The following is a 6,000-nucleotide window of genomic DNA, read 5'->3' as shown; positions in this document are numbered from 1 at the left end:
GACTATTACAAGAAACAAAGAAGGACACTATATAATGATCAAGGGATCAATCCAAGAAGAAGATATAACAATTGTAAATATTTATGCACCCAACATAGGAGCACCTCAATGCATAAGGCAAATACTAACAGCCATAAAAGGGGAAATCGACAGTAACACAATCATAGTAGGGGACTTTAACACCCCACTTTCACCAATGGACAAATCATCCAAAATGAAAATAAATAAGGAAACACAAGCTTTAAATGATACATTAAACAAGATGGACTTAATTGATATTTATAGGACATTCCATCCAAAAACAACACAATACACATTCTTCTCAAGTGCTCATGGAACATTCTCTTGGATAGATCATATCTTGGTTCACAAATCAAGCCTTGGAAAATTTAAGAAAATTGAAATTGTATCAAGTATCTTTTCCGACCACAACGCTATGAGACTAGGTATCAATTAGAGGAAAAAAATGTGTAAAAATACAAACACATGGTGGCTAAACAATACACTACTTAATAACCAAAAGATCACTGAAGAAATCAAAGAGGAAATCAAAAAATACCTAGAAAAAAATGACAGTGAAAACACGATGACTCAAAACCTATGGGATGCAGCAAAACCATTTCTAAGAGGAAAGTTTATAGCAATACAATTCTACCTTAGGAAACAAGAAACATCTCAAATAAAAAACCTAACCTTACACCTAAAGCAATTAGAGAAAGAAGAACAAAAAAACGCCAAAGTTAGCTGAAGGAAAGAAATCATAAAGATCAGATCAGAAATAAATGAAAAACAAATGAAGGACATGATAGCAAAGGTCAATAAAACTAAAAGCTGGTTCTTTGACAAGATAAACAAAATTGATAAAACATTAGCCAGACTTATCAAAAAAAAAAGGAGAAGACTCAAATCAATAGAATTAGAAATGAAAAAGGAGAAGTAACAACTGACACTGTAGAAATACAAAGGATCATGAGAGATTACTACAAGCAACTATATGCCAATAAAATGGACAACCTGGAAGAAATGGACAAATTCTTAGAAATGCACAACCTTCTGAGACTGAACCAGGAAGAAGTAGAAAATATGAACAGACCAATCACAAGCACTGAAATTGAAACTGTGATTAAAAATCTTCCAACAAACAAAAGCCCAGGACCAGATGGCTTCACAGGCGAATTCTATCCAACATTTAGAGAAGAGCTAACACCTATCCTTCTCAAACTCTTCCAAAATATAGCAGAGGGAGGAACACTCCCAAACTCATTCTACGAGGCCACCATCACGTTGATACCAAAACCAGGCAAGGATGTCACAAAGAAAGAAAACTACAGGCCAATATCACTGATGAACATAGATGTAAAAATCCTCAACAAAACACTAGCAAACAGAATCCAACCACACATTAAAAGGATCATACACCATGATCAAGTGGGGTTTATCCTAGGAATGCAAGGATTCTTCAATATATACAAATCAATCAACGTGATACACCATATTAACATATTGAAAGAGAAAAACCATATGATCATCTCAATAGATGCAGAGAAAGCTTTCGACAAAATTCAACACCCATTTATGATAAAACCCTCCAGAAAGTAGGCATAGGTGGAACGTTCCTAAACATAATAAAGGCCATATATGACAAACCCACGGACAACATCGTCCTCAGTGGTGAAAAACTGAAACCATTTCCGCTAAGACCAGGAACAAGACAAGGATGTCCACTCTCACCACTATTATTCAGCATAGTTTTGGAAGTTTTACCCACAGCAATCAGAGAAGAAGAAGAAATAAAGGAATCCAAATTGGAAAAAAAAGAAATAAAGCTGTCACTGTTTGCACATGACAGGATACTATACATAGAGAATCCTAAAGATGCTACCAGAAAACTACTAGAGCTAATCAATGAATTTGGTAAAGTAGCAGGATACAAAATTAATGCACAGAAATCTCTTGCATTCCTATACACTAATGATGAAAAATCTGAAAGTGAAACTAAGAAAACACTCCCATTTAGCATTGCAAGAAAAAGAATAAAATATCTAGGAGTAAACCTACCTAAGGAGACAAAAGACATGTACGCAGAAAATCATAAGACACTGATGAAAGAAATTAAAGATGATACCAACAGATGGAGAGATATACCATGTTCTTGGATTGGAAGAATCAACATTGTGAAAATGACTATACTAATCAAAGCAAATGACATATTCAATGCAATACCTATCAAACTACCAATGCGATTTTTCATTGAACTAGAACTAAAAATTTCACAATTTGTATGGAAACACAAAAGACTACGAATAGCCAAAGCAATCTTGAGAAAGAAAATGGAGCTGGAGGAATCAGGCTCCCAGACTTCAGACCATACTACTAAGCTACAGTAATCAAGACAATATGGTACTGGCACAAAAACAGAAATATAGATCAATGGAACAGGATAGAAAGCCCAGAGATAAACCCACACACATATGGTCACCTTATCTTTGATAAAGGAGGCAAGACTATACAATGGAGAAAAGACAGCCTCTTGTGGAAGTGGTGCTCAGAAAACTGGACAGCTACATGCAAAAGAATGAAATTAGAACACTCCCTAACACCATACACAAAAATAAACTCAAAATGGATTAAAGACCTAAATGTAAGGCCAGACAGCATCAAACTCTTAGAGGAAAACATTGGCAGAACACTCTGTGACATAAATCACAGCAAGATCCTTTTTGACCCACCTCCTAGAGAAATAGAAATAAAAACAAAAACTGAATAAATAGGACCTAATGAACTTAAAAGCTTTTGCACAGCAAAGGAAACCATAAACAAGGAAAAAAGACAACCTTCAGAATTGGAGAAAATATTTGCAAATGAAGCAACTGACAAAGGATTAATCTCCAAAATTTACAAGCAGCTCATGCAGCTCAACATTAAAAAAACAAACAACCCAATCCAAAAATGGGCAGAAGACCTAAATAGACATTTCTCCAAAGAAGATATACAGATTGCCAACAGAGACATGAAAGAATGCTGAACATCATTAATCATTAGAGAAATGCAAATCAAAACTACAATGAGATATTATCTCACAGTGGTCAGAATGGCCATCATCAAAAAATCTAGAAACAATAAATGCTGGAGAGGGTGTGGAGAAAAGGGAACCCTCTTGAACTATTGGTCAGAAAGTAAATTGATATAGCCACTGTGGAGAACAGTCCTTAAAAAACTAAAAATACAATTACCATACAACCCAGCAATCCCACTACTGGGCATATACCCTGAGAAAACCAAAATTCAAAAAGAGTCATGTACCACAATGGTCACTGCAGCTCTATTTACAATAGCCAGGACATGGAAGCAACCTAAGTGTCCATCAACAGATGAATGGATAAAGAGGATGTGGCATATATATACAATGCAATATTACTCAGCCATAAAAGAAATGAAATTGAGGTATTTGTAGTGAGGTGGTTGGACCTAGAGTCTGTCATACAGAGTGAAGTAGGTCAGAAAGAGAAAAACAAATACCGTATGCTAACACATATATATGGAATCCAAAAAAAAAAAAAAAAGTGGTCATGAAGAACCTAATGTCAAGATGGGAATAAAGACACAGACTTACTAGAGGATGAACTTGGACTGAGGATACAGGGAGGGGGAATGGTAAGCTGTGATAAAGTGCGAGAGTGGCATGGACAATCTATACACTACCAGATGTAAAATAGATAGCTAGTGGGAAGCAGCCGCATAGCACAGGGAGATCAGGTTGGTACTTCGTGGCCACCTAGAAGGGTGGGATATGGAGGGTGGGAGGGAGGGAGATGCAAGAGGGAAGAGATATGGGGACATATGTATATGTATGACTGATTCACCTGTTATAGAGCAGAAACTAACAAACCATTGTAAAGCAATTATTCTCCAATAAAGATGTTTTAAAAAACAAAAACAAACAAACAAACAAAAGAATTTTAAAAAGAGATCAGAGTGATTCAGATCTGGGTGTGCATCAAAGAATGTTTTGTGTACAACTACTATAGATTATGAAATGTCCTACATTATGCTATAAGATGAACTCTACTGTGGTTGCAAATATACATTCATAAGGAAAAATATAGCTTTAGTTTTTCTACATATATTTTTACATGTCACTAGATAATACTGATCCTATATCTATAGTTTAGTTTCTGTTGAAATAATTCCATACCACATTATACCAATGTAGAACCAAAATTTCCAGGTCACAACTGATTCTCCTGTTATTTTAAATCATAATTCATAAAAATATTCCTATACACACAACAAAAAGTTAAATCGCGGGCTTCCCTGGTGGCGCAGTGGTTGAGAATCCGCCTGCCGATGCAAGGGACACGGGTTCGTGCCCCGGTCTGGGAAGATCCCACGTGCTGCAGAGCGGCTAGGCCCGTGAGCCATGGCCGCTGAGCTTGCGCGTCCGGAGCCTGTGGTCCGCAACGGGAGAGGCCACAACAGTGAGAGGCCCGTGTACCGCAAAAAAAAAAAAAAAAAAAAAAAAAAAAAAAAAAAAAAGTTAAATCGCCTAATACCAAATGATAGGATTCGACTTAAGAAAGTCCACTAAGATCTGTGCAGTGTCAGAGCGCCCTCCTGTGGCTCCTTTTGCCAGAGTTGTTTGCATCGACTGGGTTACTTGTTAGTTAATGAACCCATTGCTTACGCCCACATGACCCAGATACAATAAATGTCTTGGTCATTGTTAAAACTGTAGAAGAACTACAATCAAGAACCTCTGTTGTAGGCCATGTGTAAAATTTTATGTCTATTGTTATTTCTCCTGACTCCAAACAACCCGAAAGCTCAACTAATGAAATGCAATTGTCTTGGTCTACCTTCGGCTTACTACCTTTATAAGAAAGAGATAAATCATAAACAAATGAGTTGATATAAAGATTTTGTTTGTAGAAATATGTAGACTATGACTTATTAGCTACTGGAAGAATTCAACCAAATGGTACATCTTTTGTCTAGATCGTTGATTGTTGATTTGACAGTATATAAACAAATAAATATATTTACATTGCAAGTCACTATATTTATCTGGTAATTAAGTGTACCAAGAAGTAAATGCATTATACCTCTGTAGCTTATCTGTATATCCTTTTCCTTTTTTGCTTATATGTATTTCTTTTTTCTAATTGAAGTATAGTTGATATATAATATTATATGCCTCAGGTGTACAATATTCAAAAATTTTAAAGGTTATATGCCATTTATAGTTATTACAAAATATTGGCTATATTCCCTGTGTTGTACTGTATATCCTTGCAGCTTATCTATTTTCTGCACAGTGGTTTGTATCTCTTAATCCATACCCCTATCTTTCCCTTCCCCCCTTCCTTCTCCCCACTAGTAACCACTAGTTTGTTTTCTGTATCTGTGAGTCTGTTTCTGTTTTACTATATACATTCATTTATTTTTTAGATTCCACATGTAAGTAATATCATACAGTATATGTCTTTCTTTGTCTGACTTATACTGTATAACACAGGGAATTATAGCCTTTACCTTGTGATAACTTTTAATGGAGTAAATGTGTAAAAATACAGAATCACTATACTGTACTCCTGAGACTAATATAATATTGTAAATCAACCATACTTCAATAAAAAAAAGAGACGTAAATGCATGCTTATAAATGTTCAGAAAATCTTATAAGAAATGATGAACAAGTGTTCTTCTGGGGGATTCACCTGGGTGATAGAAGGCTGGTAGGAAGTACGTTATACTTTTTTGTGTTGCTTGAATTTTACCATTAGCCTGTATTAATTTATTTAAATACTATTAATGAGTTTCAGTACCTTGTCCATCAGTTCATTTAACAGGTATTATTAATAGCCAACATAATGAGGAAGAAACTCGTGCCAGAGGCAGAGATGTTGATGACTAACCCTGACTTGGGTGCTGTCCTCATGCAGCTTACAGTCTATCTGGGCATGCAGATAATAGACAAATAATTACAAGTATAATATCAAG

The sequence above is a fragment of the Mesoplodon bidens genome (assembly GCF_964165515.1).
Source record: "Mesoplodon bidens genome assembly, chromosome: 12".
NCBI lineage: Eukaryota > Metazoa > Chordata > Mammalia > Artiodactyla > Ziphiidae > Mesoplodon > Mesoplodon bidens.
Note: the sequence above shows the minus strand (reverse complement) of the source record.